Raw genomic sequence first — 17,087 nt, 5'->3', positions numbered from 1 at the left:
TGGTGGGCTACAGTCCATGGAGTTGCAAGGAGTTGGACATACCTGAGCAACTAAACACACACACACCCCTTAATTCAAGAGACATATCTAAGGTCTGTCACATGACCAGTAGAGGCTGGCAGTGTTAGGAAACTGTGATCTACAGGAAGAGTGGGAGGAACTAAGGTTAATTTTAGGAATCAGACGGGTGAAACATCTAACTGCTGCTGCTGCTAAGTCACTTCAGTCGTGTCCGACTCTGTGCGACCCCACAGACGGCAGGCCATCAGGCTCCCCCATCCCTGGGATTCTCCAGGCAAGAACACTGGAGTGGGTTGCCATTTCCTTCTCCAATGCATGAAAGCGAAAAATGAAAGTAAAGTTGCTCAGTCATGCCCGACTCTTAGCGACCCCATGGACTGCAGCCTACCAGGCTTCTCTGTCCATGGGATTTTCCAGGCAAGAGTACTGGAGTGGGGTGTCAAAAAAATCTTACTAGCTGTCTTCAGTTATCTAAAGGATTGTCAAGTGTTGTTATAGGGTTTATTTTCACTCTGTGCCATTGCAGAGAGCAGAGCAGAGCAGAAATCAGTGGGTATAAAAAAAAAAGCAAAAAAGGAGGCAGACTGTTGGTTCACAGAAACTACTTTATAATAACACCTCAATCTGTACAATACTAAGAAGGGTCATTTGGTGAGAAAGGGAGATCTCTATTGCTGAAGTTTTCAGCTGAGCCTGGCTGTAATCTGTTAGGGAATCCATACAATACACTTTTGCGTTGGGCTGGTCCTTAAAGTTGTTACCAACTCAGAGATTCTATGATTTTATTAGAAATTTGTCTTTATTTCCAAGACTATAGTATGTCCAAATGTTTATTTTTACTTCTCTTATTACATAGATATCCATAGACAGTTTGCAATAGAAGGTATATTATTTTTCTGCCCACAGGGCATCTTGCAGAAGCTAGTCAGCCCTTAAAAACTGCTGATTTACCATCTTAGAGGTTTCTTTACTCCACAGAAGTAATTTATTGCATACAATTATGATATATAATATCTCCAGCTTATTAAGAATGAAAAAGCCATGTTTCTGTACTATTACGGTTGAGTTTTCTACCTTAGAAATGGTTAATGTTCATAGTTAAGGTTACTATGGTAACTATAACTCAATTCTTTGTGACTATAAATTATTTTCTATTTCTATATGTTGACTTTGATTCTTTATATCCATGTGATACCTAGCTATTCAAAGTGACAAACTATAATCTCTCCATAAGATAAGCTAAATGGGTTAAAGATCTTTCCCCCTCATGATTATAAAAAGAACTATTTGAAGTAGATAGTTACTAGGAGCTAGAATAGAAAAATTAGTGTGTTGTGTGATAAGGGAGTCAAAGCAGAGGGTCATGGTAGATTACAGCATGCACTGTAGTGAAAAATAAAGTGACCACAAACCAGTAAAATTATATTGTAGGTAAAATGGATAAACTGTGATTAGGGGTAAAAAATGCCTTAGTGGTATACAAGAACTTCCTCTTTCTATGCCCATGGTAACATCAATAATTAATGATGGCACTTTTTAAAATTAATCTCAAACAAGTCTTCAGATCCTTTACAGCATGATATTATAAGATGTGACTATTAATTGATCTCAGATCTTCTCAATTCTCATTTCTCCCAGAAATACTTTGTGAATGTAGAAAAGGCAATAGTTTCCATAAATTTTGCATAGATCCGATTCTACTATTCCTGGGATAGATCTAAGCAGTTGTTGGGGGATTTACTAAAGGAACAATGATTTTGACATTAGTGGTTCCATAGCAACCATGTTTTATTGAAAGGATAAGACTTAAAAGGGGTCCCTAGATGTGGCACTGGGGCAAAGAACTTAACTTTTCTGAGTTCTAATTTCTTTATGTGTAAAATGTATATAGTAACATTTATCAGTGTTTCAGAGGAAAGCACTTTGGATATTTTATGACACGTGCTCTATGCTGGGCTAAGAGGTGAAGGGAAACGTACATTTGTCAAGCCAGCTGTAGATCAGCTGTCAATGATCAGTTGTAGATCAACTGAACCAATACTGGTGATTAATGAGGTCTGGACTGTTGCAGTCACATTATCTTCATATTCAAATAACTATGGAATTTACACTGTACATGTCGTAGTTTATGCTGTACAACCCAAAAGAACTTGGATTAAATTTAACTAGAAATTAAGTTTGAATTATTATAATTTGTTTAATTTCCCTAGCTAGGTTGAAATTTCCCAGAGGACAGAAATAACGTTTAGATTTTGTGTCTCCAAATGTGCCTTGTATTAATAAGATCTGAAAAAATTTTGTTAATGTAAATTAAAAAGTTAGTGATAAGACATAGGAAGAATAGTTTCAAGCTAATATAGCCTAAACTGTATGTAAAAATAGAGGTTAATGCTCCTGGTTAGAGAATATCATGACACAGGCCTAAACTACAGCATGATGAATATAGCAAATTAATAAAATACCACTATAGAAGACTATAGAAAACTGGAGGAAGAGTGGTTCAAATCCATTTCCACAAATTAACAAATAACTATTTCTGTTATATTATCCTGAATTTTCTAAAATTATTGAATATCAGATTAGGCTGTCTATAGAAACAAAACACTCCTACCTAGGTACTGAAAAATGCCAGCATTTTTCTTATATTATTATCTAGATCATTCTCAACATCCTGTTTATTAATATGTATTCCTTTGGGCTATAATTAGCATATTACATGTAGATATGTCTGCTTTTAAATGTTAGTAATAGATTTTGTTGTTGTTGTTGGTTTAGTTGGTAAGCTGTGTCCAATTCTTTTTGTGATCTCGTGGACTGCAGCCTGCCAGGCTCCTCTATCCCTGGGATTTCCCAGGCAAGAATACTGGAGTGAGTTGCCATTTCCTTCTCCAGGGGATCTTCCTGACCCAGGGATTGAATCCACAGCTCCTGCATTGGCAGACAGATTCTTTACCACTGAGCCACGAGGGAAGCCCAATAATAGACTACTAAAAATTATGTCAATGATAGTAATAAGAAGAATGAAAATATCTGGAAAGCTATGTATTATCAGATTGGGAAAAATAATTGCAATAGCAGAAGAACAGTAATTTCTAAAATGCTATCAGGTTAAATTCATGTGGAATGAAGACTTATGGGTGATTTAGAAGACGATAATTATGAAAAGAAAACTTAGAAAGGAAAAGTGCAAAAATGTTATAAGAAAGAAAGCCATATCTGGCTGAAAAGCTTAAGTATTGCAAATGTTAGAAGGAATTTCTCATTTCTCCCAAACAGGTCCTTAATCAAGGAGTACTATGAGACAATAAAAGTGAATCATATTAAAAAAAAGAAAATGTGAATCATACAAGACTAAACAGAAATCAATAAACAATGACTAGAAAAAATGGATCAAGATTGGCAAGGATTATATTGCCATTGGCAATCCAAATGGCAAGGATTATGACAGTATTACAGACCTCATCAGAGAGGCTACTTTAGTTTGGGATCAAATCTATTTTTATAGGTAGCCCTGTATAGTTTTACTATCTGGTGTATGACTACTGAGGTTTGTCCATAATGATTTTACTTAAAAAATAAAATTTCATTTGACAGAAAACAACAAATTTCTGTAAAGCAATTATCCTTAAATAAAAAAATAAATTAAAAAAAAAGTTTAAAAAAATAGTTTCTTCTGGATATTTTATCACCAAAGTTTTTACAAGAGTTTTCTAGGTTCCTAGATAGGATTAAGAATTGTAAGCAGTCTCACATTTCTATCTGATCACCTGACCACAAGGGTCTGATACACCAATAAGTCAATAATAAAACTCATAAAACCCATCACTTGTGAAAATAGATTTAATCAGGTGCCTTGCTTTTGTTAAACATTGTAGCATCATTCAAGTTCTGAGTGTTCTTTAGCCCATCACCGCATAGATATAGTAGAACTATGTGAGGCTCGAAAACAGTAGAAATTTTTAAGTAGTAACATTTTCTTATTACAAAAGTGTTAAATGTAGCAACTTCAGAAATGAGATTAAAAAAAAAAGAAAATCACACTGCAATTCTGCCTTCCCAAGATAGAGCCACTGGTTGACATGCTTCATGAGCGACAGGCCTGGATCCTTCTTGTTCACCACGGTACTTGGTGAAGATCCCTGTGCCTGGCATGTGGCAGTGGTAATAATATCGCTAAATAAAATAATGCTGTTAAATAAAATAAATGCTGTTAAATAAAATAAATGCTGACATTTTGGTGTATGCCCTCTTAGAATTCTTTTATATGTAAATATTTTTGAAAACTGAGATCATAACGTGCACATTTGAATCCTGGAACATAATTGAATTCTGAACACTAATCTTGGATTGAGAATACATTCTCTTTTTCCAATAAGATCTTGCAAATTCATAAAGTATGAGAATTAGAATGGAACTCAGTGTATTTAGTCCAAAGCTTTCATATTAGATACAAAGGAAAACTTACAGTGGTGAAGAGGCAAAAATGGGTGTTGCAAAATCCAGGCCTCTGGATTTTAGCCAGACTTTTTTCTGCCATATAATATGACTCCTACACAGTATCTTAGGCTTCCCTGATGGTAAAGTGTCTGCCTACAATGCGGGAAACCTGGGTTTGATCCCTGGGTCGGGAAGATCCTCTGGAGAAGGCAATGGCACCCCACTCCAGTACTCTTGCCTGGAAAATCCCATGGACGGAGGAGCGTGGTAAGAAATAGTTCGTGGGGTCACAAAGAGTCAGACACAACTGAGCTACTTCACTTTCACTTTCACACAGTATCTTAATCCAAGCTTTTTGAAATTGAAAATTCATGCTTCTTCAAGAATTTTGGTCACCTATTTTTCAGTATTCCTTTGAATACTTGTGACTCTGATATAAATTTAAAAGTGTTTGGCTAGGGCTTCCCCAGTGGTCTGGTAGTTAAGAGTCCACCTTGCAATGTAAGGGAGACTGGTTGGATCCCTGGTCCGGGAAGATCCACCAGTTGGATCCCTGGTTTGGGAAGATCCTACGTGCCATGGAGTTGTGTGCCACAACTACTGAGCCCATGTACAGCAACTACTGAAGCCTGGTGCCTAGAGCTGGTCTCTCCAGCAAGAGAAGCCATCACAATGAGGAGCCCACACACTGCAACTACAGAGTAGCTCCTGCTACCTCAGCTAGAGAAAGCCTGCACGCAGCAATAAAGACCCAGTCCAGCCAATAAATAAATAAATCTTTAAAAAAAAGTGTATGGCTAAATCTTCTGTGAAGAAATTTGGTGCTAATCACCAATCTAGGTAATTTCAAATATTTATTTTTTTCTGATATTCAATAAGCTACAGTTGTTTTAATATTTAAAATTGAATTTTTTTGTTCTACTCGAGACACATACATATTTATTATTATAGCTTGATGCATGTTTTAAAAACTTCAATGGCTTTTCCATTACTGAAAAAGCAAGGAATCTCCTAAGTTACTATCCTTATGAGCAAGCACCTGCTTTCCCCAAACACTAGTGAGTAATTAGAAAGATTTATTTTTCTCCCAAATATTTCCACTCTTCGTGTACACTGTTTCTTGTACTATTTGTCTTATTTGACATAACATGATTTCAATTAGGTTTTTAATGATACATGTTTCAAGATTTTGAAGGTGAGTGGTTTACAAGTAACTCCCAGCATTTTCTGTCAAAACACTAATGCCTCAGGCTATTTAAGTGGTAACCTCAAAAAAGAAAACTGAAATTAAAATCATTAGCAGGGTGTATTTTGAAAGTCATTGTGCAACATTATTAAATATAATCAGAACAAACCAAGTAATAAGCGCAGTTATACACTTATCCCAACTTGCCTGTCTCATCCTAGTTAGAAATGATTTGCCAAACCAGAAATTTACAACTAGTGTTTTATGAAAGTGAACCTGAAGAATCTCTAAGCCATTTTAGCCCCCTTCTCTTTCCTCATTATTCAGATTTGCTAGACTTACTGAACATGAAGAAAATGAATGTTAGTAGCCAGTTCCTTTCCACCTCATCCTCCCATCCTTTAAAATACAGTTGTTTTTTTTTTTTCCTCTCCTTTACAATAATAACGCAAGATTGCAGTTGTGAGAGTGTCTGTGCCCTTTTCCTACAAAATGAAGAAAATGACAAAGCTATAAAACAAATCCTGGCTGTGGTAAGTGAAAAGAGAAAAGGAAGAAGAGGAGAGAGAGGAGGGTGGGGGAGAAAGAATAAATGATATCCTATGATTTAAAGTGAACTTTCATCTTCTGTGCTGGGCTTAGTCCCTCAGTCATGTCTGACTCTTTGCAACCCTATGGACTGTAGCCCGCCAGGCTGCTCTGTGCATGGGATTCTCCAGGCAAGAACACTGGAGTGGGTTGCTGTACCCTCCTCCAGGGGATCTTCCCAACTCCAGGATCGAGCCCAGGTCTCCCATACTGCAGGAGGATTCTTTACCGTCTGAGCCACCAGGGAAGCCCTTTCATTTTCTGCTGCTACTGCTAAGTCACTTCAGTCGACTCTGTGCGACCCCATAGACGGCAGCCCACCAGGCTCCCCCGTCCCTGGGATTCTCCAGGCAAGAACACTGGAGTGGGTTGCCATTTCCATCTCCAATGCATGAAAGTGAAAAGTGAAAGTGAAGTCGCTCAGTCGTGTCGGACTCTTAGGGACCCCATGGACTGCAGCCTACCAGGCTCCTCTGTCCATTTTCCAGGCAAGAGTACAGCATTGCTTAAATTATTTTTCAACCTTAAAATTCTTTCTTTATTTACTAACTGAGAAGTTGAGGTAAAACCGGAGCTGGAGTAAGCGATTTCTACTTATCCTCTCTCGGTCCTCTCCTTCCTGGGCTGTCATCATTCACTCTTCTCCAGCCGAAAACTATTCGCAGTGGTGCTTCTGGCTTAGCATCCCCTCTAATTGCTGTCCATCTGTTTCCATTAAGCATCTAAGCCATTTGTCTCATTTCAATATCTCGCTCCTTTTTCTAAACACTTCAGATAAAATTGTGACCTCAAATATTTACATAACATTTTCCTAGATTTCTGCATCTGAGGACAGTGTCATTTTGCTATTATTAAAAGAATGTTAATTCAGCACCTTTCACACTGTGAGTGCTAAATATGCAATTACTGTTACTTTGATAGTATGGTAGTAAAAAAAAGTTGAATCAAATATTAACGTTCTTCCTTTTATAAGAAATTCTGTAATTTAAGGACAATAGTTCCTTCTCTGATCCAAAGTCAAGATAATTATTTTGACAAATTCTTTTGAGATTTTTAGATCATAGAAATATGATTAAATAAAACCAGTCATCAGTTGGAGTTATCATAAGAGCTCCAGAGTATTCCTCCTGTGATCTAAAACAATGTTTTAACAACATCCCTGGTCTCCAAATTCTGTCTTGTTAAATATGAAATAAAAGTTTCAATAAAAGTTTTTCCTCTTGTTAACTTTAAAATTGTCTGTGGCTTAAGATAGAGCCATTTTGCCACTGTACTTTCGCTATGGTTCAAGTCCATATTTCTTGCCCATTAGGGCACTGGGTCCCTGTTCTGCACAGTTTTGACTTCTGTAAAATAAACTTTCCTAAACTTTGATGCTATAGCATCAGTCAGCTTAGAGAGCTGCTACAAGAAAATGCCTGTGACACTTACCACTAGTGTAGAGGTGGTGTTGATGATGCCAGCAAAGAGAGCCTTACTGTATAAGGATGCATGGGAGAGATGTCTCACATATGTCAGCCCTGGAAATAATCACACCTCCTGAGCATCTGGACCTGATGGATCATTAACCCATCATATTTTTCCCTTAAAGCTAAATTTGTAGCCCTTCTCCAGCAAGTATTCCAAGCCATGTGCATTCTAAACTACTTACAGCTTCAACTTATTTTTCAAACACTCATTATTCTATCTCAGTTTCCTTGGCTAATTATTTTATGTTATTTATAATGTGTATTTATAATCTGTTATTTATAATATGTATTTATAATAAGATTTTGTAATTCTGTTTGGGAGGAAGAGAGGTAGAAGGCAAACAGATGAGCCAATACAGTCACATCATTATTGCTTTCTTATGTAAGGACAACTACACACGTATGCTGCCCTAGTGGCTCAGACGTTAAGGAATCCGCCTGCAATGTAGGAGACCTGGGTTCAATCCCTGGGTTGGGAAGATCCCCTGGAGAAGGGAATGGTGACCCATTCCAGTATTCCTGCCTGGAGAATTCTATGGACAGAGGAGCCTGGCAGTTTATAGCCCATGGGGTCACAAAGACTGAGCGACTAACACTTTCGCTTTTATGTTTGTATACTTTGAAGTAGATATCTCTTCGTGGAGAAGAAGAAAAAGCTGTAGTACAGAAAATGATGGCTATTAAGGAAGCACCAAGTTTACTTTCATACTTTAAATTTTAATTTTTAACAATAATTTTCTTAAAGATGTAGAATTAGTATGTTTGAAATATAAACATGATATTAGTTACATATCTACATAGATAAAAGGTAAGTTCTCATACTTGTATAATAAAAATATTTTTGTTAATTAAAAAGTCATAATTTATCAGATCAGATCAGATTAGTCGCTCAGTCGTGTCCGACTTTTTGTGACCCCATGAATCGCAGCACGCCAGGCCTCCCTGTCCATCACCAACTCCTGGAGTTCACTGAGACTCACGTCCATCGAGTCAGTGATGCCATCCAGCCATCTCATCCTCTGTCGTCCCCTCCTCCTCCTGCCCTCAATCCCTCCCAGCATCAGAGTCTTTTCCAATGAGTCAACTCTTCACATGAGGTGGCCAAAGTACTGGAGTTTCAGCTTTAGCATCATTCCTTCCAAAGAAATCCCGGGGCTGATCTCCTTCAGAATGGACTGGTTGGATCTCCTTGCAGTCCAAGGGACTCTCAAGAGTCTTCTCCAACACCACAGTTCAAAAGCATTAATTCTTCAGCGCTCAGCCTTCTTCACAGTCCAACTCTCACATCCATACACGACCACTGGAAAAACCATAGCCTTGACTAGATGAACCTTTGTTGGCAAAGTAATGTCTCTGCTTTTGAATATGCTATCTAGGTTGGTCATAACTTTCCTTCCAAGGAGGCATCTTTTAATTTCATGGCTGCAGTCACCATCTACAGTGATTTTGGAGCCCAGAAAAATAAAGTCTGACATTGTTTCCCCATCTGTTTCCCATGAAGTGATGGGACCGGATGCCATGATCTTCGTTTTCTGAACGTTGAGCTATAAGCCAACATTTTCACTCTCCACTTTCACTTTCATCAAGAGGCTTTTGAGTTCCTCTTCACTTTCTGCCATAAGGATGGTGTCATCTGCATATCTGAGGTTATTGATATTTCTCCTGGCAATCTTGATTCCAGCTTGTGTTTCTTCCAGTCCAGCATTTTTCATGATGTACTCTGCATATAAGTTAAATAAACAGGGTCACAATATACAGCCTTGACGTACTGCTTTTCCTATTTGGAACCAGTCTGTTGTTCCATGTCCAGTTCTAACTGTTGCTTCCTGACCTGCATACAAATTTCTCAAGAGGCAGGTCAGGTGGTCTGGTATTCCCATCTCTTTCAGAATTTTCCACAGTTTATTGTGATCCACACAGTCAAAGGCTTTGGGATAGTCAATAAAGCAGAAATAGATGTTTTTCTGGAACTCTCTTGTTTTTTCCATGATCCAGCAGATGTTGGCAATTTGATCTCTGATTCCTCTGCCTTTTCTAAAACCAGCTTGACCATCAGGAAGTTCACAGTTCACATATTGCTGAAGCCTGGCTTGGAGAATTTTAAGCATTGCTTTACTAGCGTGTGAGATGAGTGCAATTGTGCGGTAGTTTGAGCATTCTTTGGCATTGCCTTTCTTTGGGATTGGAATGAAAACTGATCTTTTCCAGTCCTGTGGCCACTGCTGAGTTTTCCAAATTTGCTGGCACATTGAGTGCAGCACTTTCACAGCATCATCTTTCAGGATTTGGAATAGCTCAACTGGAATTCCATCACCTCCACTAGCTTTGTTCGTAGTGATGCTTTCTAAGGCCCACTTGACTTCACATTCCAGGATGTCTGGCTCTAGGTCAGTGATCACACCATCGTGATTATCTGGGTCGTGAAGCTCTTTTTTGTACAGTTCTTCTGTGTATTCTTGCCATCTCTTCTTAATATCTTCTGCTTCTGTTAGGTCCATACCATTTCTGTCCTTTATTGAGTCCATCTTTGCATGAAATGTTCCTTTGGTATCTCTGATTTTCTTGAAGAGATCTCTAGTCTTTCCCGTTCTGTTATTTTCCTCTATTTCTTTGCATTGATTGCTGAAGAAGGCTTTCTTATCTCTTCTTGCTATTCTTTGGAACTCTGCATTCAGATGTTTATATCTTTCCTTTGCTCCTTTGCTTTTCGCTTCTCTTCTTTTCACAGCTATTTGTAAGGACTTGGCCTAATTAAAATATTATTTGTGTTTTTGATATTCAAGTTACAGCTAGTTCTTAAGTTATTATTATTTTCAATTGTTCTAACAAATCATTCATTGATGTTTATTTATAAGCTATTTAGGATTGTATAATTTTATATTTGTGAAGTTTAAAAAATTTACATGTCATTCATTCTCACATGATTCAATATCATGTTCATACTTTCCAATTAGTACTGCAAGCTATGGACATTTGAAATTCTTCCAGATATCTTACAGCCTTCCACAGTGCTTTAGGGTTTGCAATATTGACAGCTTGATGTATATTACTAGAAATCTGCTCTTAAATCTAGAACTTAAAATTTTAATGCTAGCTCAACTGAAGTTCCCTTTAATGGAAAGGTTAGACATAGAAACAAAATACAACTTTTAAATTTATAAAAGGAAAACTGTAAATGACATCCAATATTTGTGTGCCACATGGCACTATATGCCAAGGGAGCTGGCTACTTTCATAAGTTATAATTAACAAGATTCATCAGTGTCAGCAAATATGCCCAAGTCACTTACAATTTGGAAACCATCACCCTTCAATTAACTGATTCTCCATACAGTAAATTTGATCATGGGACGCTTCTTCTAGTTATATAAATAAGAGTTTTTTTCAAGTTAATTTCATAGACCTATAAGTGGGCAGCTAAAATATAAGAATTGAATTTTTAAAATGGTAATAATGATGACAATGACAGTTTAGCACTGTAGGGCATAGTGCTTTCTCATATTAGTATTTTTTTTTCTTCTTCCTCAGACTATTATTATCTCAAATTTATACATGAGGAAACTGATGAAGAACTCATCTGGGGTTCTTGGAATAACTTGAAATAGAATAATAGAGACATGAACAGAAGCCCTCTATTACAGCTCTCACACTGTTTCCAGGATTTTGCCCTATACCACAGTTAGATATTAACTATAATATTCAACTTTGCTCAGGAACATCATTAACTGTTGTTAAATACAGTTTAATTGAAGCCATAAATATTAATGTGGAATTTTGAGAACCTTTTATAATTATAGTAATTAATATAAAGCTTAATGATTTTTAATTTTTAAATTTGTGTCAAGTCCTCTTTATAGAACACATTTGTCATTCTACTATCCTGGGCAATATGAAAGGGTCCCTGCTGCTCTTTTCCATGGTTTACACCACAGAGAATTCCCCTTCTACAAGCATTTCATCACAGATTAATACCTGAAATTTAGAGCACTTATTTTCCCTGCATCTTATTAATAGCTATGAAAAAATAAAGGGGTCATTTTGAGAGAATCAGTGATATCCAAAGATAAAATACTAATTTCTTTTTAAACATAGCATGTTGAAAACTACCTATGATATTTTTAAACTGCTTGGGTTCCGAATATTGCTCCATTAATTAAGATTTAGGAGGTTCTGGGGGCTCAGAAACTGGCCTTAAAATAACCTTACCATTAGAATAACATAAATCTTCGTGTTTATTTTGGCTTCATGGGGCTCAAAAGAGTGTCACATTTCAGACGCTGAACTGCTTTTACATTCTTTATTGTAATACAGTATTCTCAGTGCATGCTGCACTCTAGAATCTTCTAGGATAATTGTGATCATCCTAACTCAAAAAAGTCAGAATCACTGGGGATAGGGCTGAAAATTGAACATTCTAAAATTCCTGGCTTAGTTTTTAATCTGCCGTCAGGGGTTAAAAACCATTAAACCTACTGGGAACTCATATGGGAAAGGAATGACTGTTTTCTTGGTCTCTATATAAGGCATTTCCCTGTGGTTGGTAGCTAATCCTCCTGTTCATTGCCGTTTGCTTTCAACTGCCCTTGACAGAGCATGGTTCTTCTGACTGGAAGTCATTTAAGTCTCTATTGTTTTCTAGGAATGCCCCTCAAATGAAACAAAAGCAAAAGCTTTTCATTTTGAAATAATTATAGATGCATAGGAAGTCGTAAAGGTAGTACATGGAAGATCTGTGTACCTTTCATTCAATTTCTCCCAATGGCCCATCTTACATAATCATAGCATAATATCAAAGACAGGAATTAGACATTGACATGATGTGTGTATAGAATTCTATGTTACTTTATCTCATGTGTAGACTCGTGTAACCATCAGTGCAATCAAGACACAGAACTATTCCATCACCACAAAGATCTCCCACTCCCCCCAGTGCCTTTTACAGCTACATCGAATTCCCTCCCTTCCTCCATCCTGGCTAACCTCTGGCAACTATTAATCTATTTCTTGTCTCTAAAATTTTATCATTTCCAGAATGTTATAGAAATGGACTGTATGTACCCTTTTGAGATTTTTTGTTTGTTTTCTCTTAGCATAATGTCCTTGAGATCCAAGTTGTGTGTTATCAACAGTTCATTTCTTTTTACTGCTCAGCAGTATCACATTTGGTTGTTTCCATTTTTTGTCTCTTACAATGATGCTGCTACAGTAATGTTGCATATCTCCCAGATAAATGCTCAGGAGTACAATTGCTGGGTTGTTTGGTAAATATATGTTTAATTAAGAAAATGCCAAACTGTTTTCCCAAGTAGCTGTGCCGTGTTATATCCCTACCAGCAATGTACAGTATATCAAGTATCAGCATTCTGGCTGATATTTGGTGGTGTCACCATTTTTTTTTAAATCACACTGAGACATATATAATGGTATCTCATCATGGCTTTAATTTGCATTTACCTTTTAGCTCATGACACTGAACTTTTTTCCCAAGCATACTTGCCATTTGTATATCATCTTCAGTGAAAGGTTTCCCTATGTTTTTGCCCATTTTCTAATTGGACTGTTTGTTTTTACTGTTTGGTTTTAAGAGTTCTAGATGAGTGCTTTATCAGATAGTTTCTCATACCCTGTAGCTTGTCCTTTCATCCTCTTAACAAGATCTTTCACAGAGCAGAAGTTTTCATTTTGATGTGGTTGAATTTACTGACTTTTCACTTTTATGAATTATACTCTTGGTGTCATATTTACGAACTCTTCACCAAGTTTATGTCCCCCCTGGTTTTCTCCTGTTATTTTCTAAATATATGATTTATTTTTAAATATATCATTTTATATATTTTATTTTTAAATATATGATTTGACTTTTTTTTTTTTGGAAGTGGTTTCAGGCTTAGGTTGAGGTTTATATTTTTTTTGCTTAAATATGTCCAGTTGCTTCAGTGCTATATGTTAAAAAGCCTATCCTCTACCTCCATTCCTTTTGTACTTTGATAAAAAATCATCTCCTCTCTTGGCCTCTGTGGATACCACCTTGGCTGGGAGGAGAGACAGTTCCTAACTGCTTCCTACAAGGCTTCCACCAGCACTGTTGGGGTGGCCTGGTTATTACTGAGCTGTGGTAAAAGTCCTGACTGCACTAGGCCTCCTCTGATGCCATCCTCGAGGGGAGGGTGGCGCCTCCTTGCATCCTGGCACCGGGTGAGGATGGGGGTTGGAGTGAGGGGGTGTGGCGTGGGGAAGCCTAGACTCTCCACTGGGCCTTTGTTTGCGGGGCAGCAGGCTTTTCTGTGGTTATTGTCTCAATGTTGGCTGTCTTGCTAAGCTGTCCCTTTGCTGGGGCTATTGGAAAGGAGGGCAAGCTTTTCTGGGAGGTTCTTTTTTTTGTCTTTGTCATTAACATTTTTGGGTTGCTGGCTTCTTCAGTACCCAGCCTGGGACGTATGAGGTGAGAAGAAAATGAAGGGAATTCACCACCATGTAGATCCTGGGGCTCTAGTTCCCTGGATTGCCTGCCTTCTTTATCTTTGAAAATCTTCCTATGTCGGTTTAATATATAATGTCTAGGATTTTCAGTTGCACCTAGTGGGAGGAATAGGGAAAAGTATTTCTACTCTCTTCTTTCAGACACTGAAGTCAGCATGAGTTTTGAATGTGACACCTGGCTTATCGTGTACATGAGATTAGTCTCCAAATCTGATATGAATCTAGCAGTGGTTTTTGAAGGCTATGATAAGATACAGAAAATAAACTTTACTTACATATATAATAATAATAGTTAACAGTTCTTTGGCACTTAACCATGTTTGTTACGGTCTTCTTGACAGACCAGAACCTGGGGACAGGAGTCGACGAAAAGAAGGCAAAGAAAAGAAGGACGCGGGGGACCGAGGTCTCTAGTGGAACAAGGGTACTTTATTCATGGCAGCGTGTGCTTATATATTGTTATACAAGGACGCTTTAGGCAGAAAAATAAAGTTGAGTAAAAAACACCGAAACCAGACGCTTAACAACAGTAACTAGGGGAATAACAATCGTCACAGGGCCAGAAGACAACCCATGTATTGGACATAGGAACATGACTAAGCAGTTGTACCGAAAAGTAAAAAGGTTACTGAAAGGAATCCATGTATGCCTTCAGCCTCATGACCTCAGTCCTGAGAACTGCATGCAGCTCTGCTCCTTCCTGTTTTCCAGGAACTGATAAGGAACAGAAGGCCCTTGAGAAACAGAAAACAACTTATAGGATCCCTTAAAATTAAACGTTCCCTGACAATTCTTCCTTTTTTATTATTTTTGTAAAAAAGGCCCTGACCAATTGAGCTTGTTTACTTTGAACAATTTTTGTTGAAAGGCATTGGTATATAACAAATATAATTACCAGGACAATTACCAATGTTGTGGCACCAGACCCAATACTATGAGTAATACTTTGGAACCATCTTCGAGGGTCTAGCCCAGATAATTGATCAGCTCGCTGTTCAGCTAAAGTTTCCAAATTATTGGAAGAGGGCAGACTTTTAGAGAAGGTTTCAAAGATTTCTTTTTGTAATAATTGTGCATTTAGGGAAGCATTGTCATGTATGTCTTGCAAATGAAATTTAATTTGCTCCCAGTTGTAGGCACTATAGTTGAACTGAACGGGGGTGATACAAAATTGAGTAGAATTCCAATCACATTATTTGGTTTTGTAAATCTATTAATTGATCTCCGACCCATTTGACAGCTGTTTTTAGTTCCTGTATTTCATCCTGAATTTCCTCATCTGTCTGAGCCTGAGTGGCCCACATAGTATGGGCATCTTTGGTCCAATTTTGAATAAAGTTTTGTGTTTGAAATGAGGTTTGCGAGGCCTGCAACAGCAGCAGTAGTGTAAATGGCTATTAATCTCAAAATGTCAAGAATTAACCATCCAATGAATTGTTTAGATCACCGGAGTAATTTAGTGAGTTGTTGGGAGACAAGTCCTGCCATGGGACCCTCTTTCTAGGGGTTCATATTTCAAAGAAACAGAGGAATTAAAACAAGTATACAATTTGTAATCTATATAAGTCACAAAACGTTGAGTCTTATTAAATTGTAAGTTCTCTATAGCTATAACAGAAGGAAGAGGAACATAAGCTTGTATAAAATATGAATGACTATAATGAAAGGAATAGTTACTATGAGCTGAAGAGCAAGCCCTGCAGAACCACACCAGCCACAGTCGTGTCGTCAGGGACCAGCAGTTGAAGCGCTCCTGGCCCTTCTGGCTCTCGTTTGTTGTATTGCTTTCGTAGAGTTCCACAAAAGTGTCCCACCCGCCGTTCTCTTGGATCCAAGGCTTGACGTGGTTATTTAGGTAAGTGGCCATTGAAGTTGTGACCTGACTCACCAATACGTGTATCTCCTTGTCTATGCTTTTCATGCACAGTGTCCCACTGAAGGAGAAAAAGGCCACAACGTGACCCCACTTCACCCTGTCCCGGAAGAGTTCATTTATTACCTGTTCAAAGCTCTGACATGCTGTCCCTGGGGTGATGCGGAGCTGGGACATCAGGTCGCTGAATGTCTGTTGGTACCTCAGTTTAAACTCATTGCTTGCCTCCCTCAGGGCTTGCTTTACTGTTGTCATGGGGATCGTTTTCTGGGCATCCAAGCTTCTGCTGTGGCCAGTGGCTCCATTCACTGTGGGGCTATCTGCCAGGTGCCAGGATGGGTTGCCACTGATCCACTGGGGGTTTCCATATCTGACTCTCTCCCTTCTGGGGTCTCAGTTCTGTGTTCTTTCATACCACTAAACTGACTCCAGCTGTATCCTTTCTGGGAAAGCTTGTAAGAGAGAAAGTCAACCACTAGTTCCCGATTGCTCTGAGACATTTTTATAATAAGGATGGGTTCCACCAGTCTATTGTCTAAAATACCTGTAGTAAAAAAGGTGGTTAGGTATATAGGTCCAATAAGTATGATTAATTAATTCAGCTTGAGCGGCGGGGGGGGTGTGGGGGGGTTGGGGGGGTTGGGGGGGGTTGGGGGGGTGGGAAGCAAAAGCAAGCAAAGCAAGCATAGCAACAAAAATATTTTCCGGATTCCGAGGCATTCTCTGTTGTGAAACCAGATTTTTAGCTTGATTAGTTAGGGTTTTTGTTTATCCCTAGGTAAGGAGATCATAAGGTCGATGACGTTGAGGGCGGTGTTTCTTGGAGATTTTTAGAGTCCCCATGGTTTGTATTGGAATTTTTTCTTCCCTGGAATTTTGTCGTTTCTTTTTTATTTTGAACACCAGAGGCTCTCCTGGGGCGGATCTTCTGAAGATGGAGTCAACTGATTCTTGTTGGATTTATCTGGAGAAATACAAGCATACCCTTTTCCCTGTAAGATTAATTTCCCAGATTTCCATTGTTTAGTTAGCC

At 38.1% G+C, this 17,087-nt stretch overlaps 1 pseudogene; it reads right to left on the bottom strand.

Moving 5' to 3' along the window:
• Positions 1–15,857: 15,857 nt before the first annotated feature.
• Positions 15,858–16,554, bottom strand: LOC147378666 (bcl-2-like protein 1 pseudogene; annotated as a pseudogene).
• Positions 16,555–17,087: the final 533 nt, after the last annotated feature.

The sequence above is a fragment of the Bos grunniens genome, chromosome 2, assembly GCF_055505025.1.
Source record: "Bos grunniens cultivar Pamir isolate PY7600 chromosome 2, Bosgru_T2T1.0, whole genome shotgun sequence".
In the NCBI taxonomy this organism is placed as follows: Eukaryota; Metazoa; Chordata; class Mammalia; order Artiodactyla; family Bovidae; genus Bos; species Bos grunniens.
Note: the sequence above shows the minus strand (reverse complement) of the source record. Positions and strands in the feature narration are given on the sequence as shown.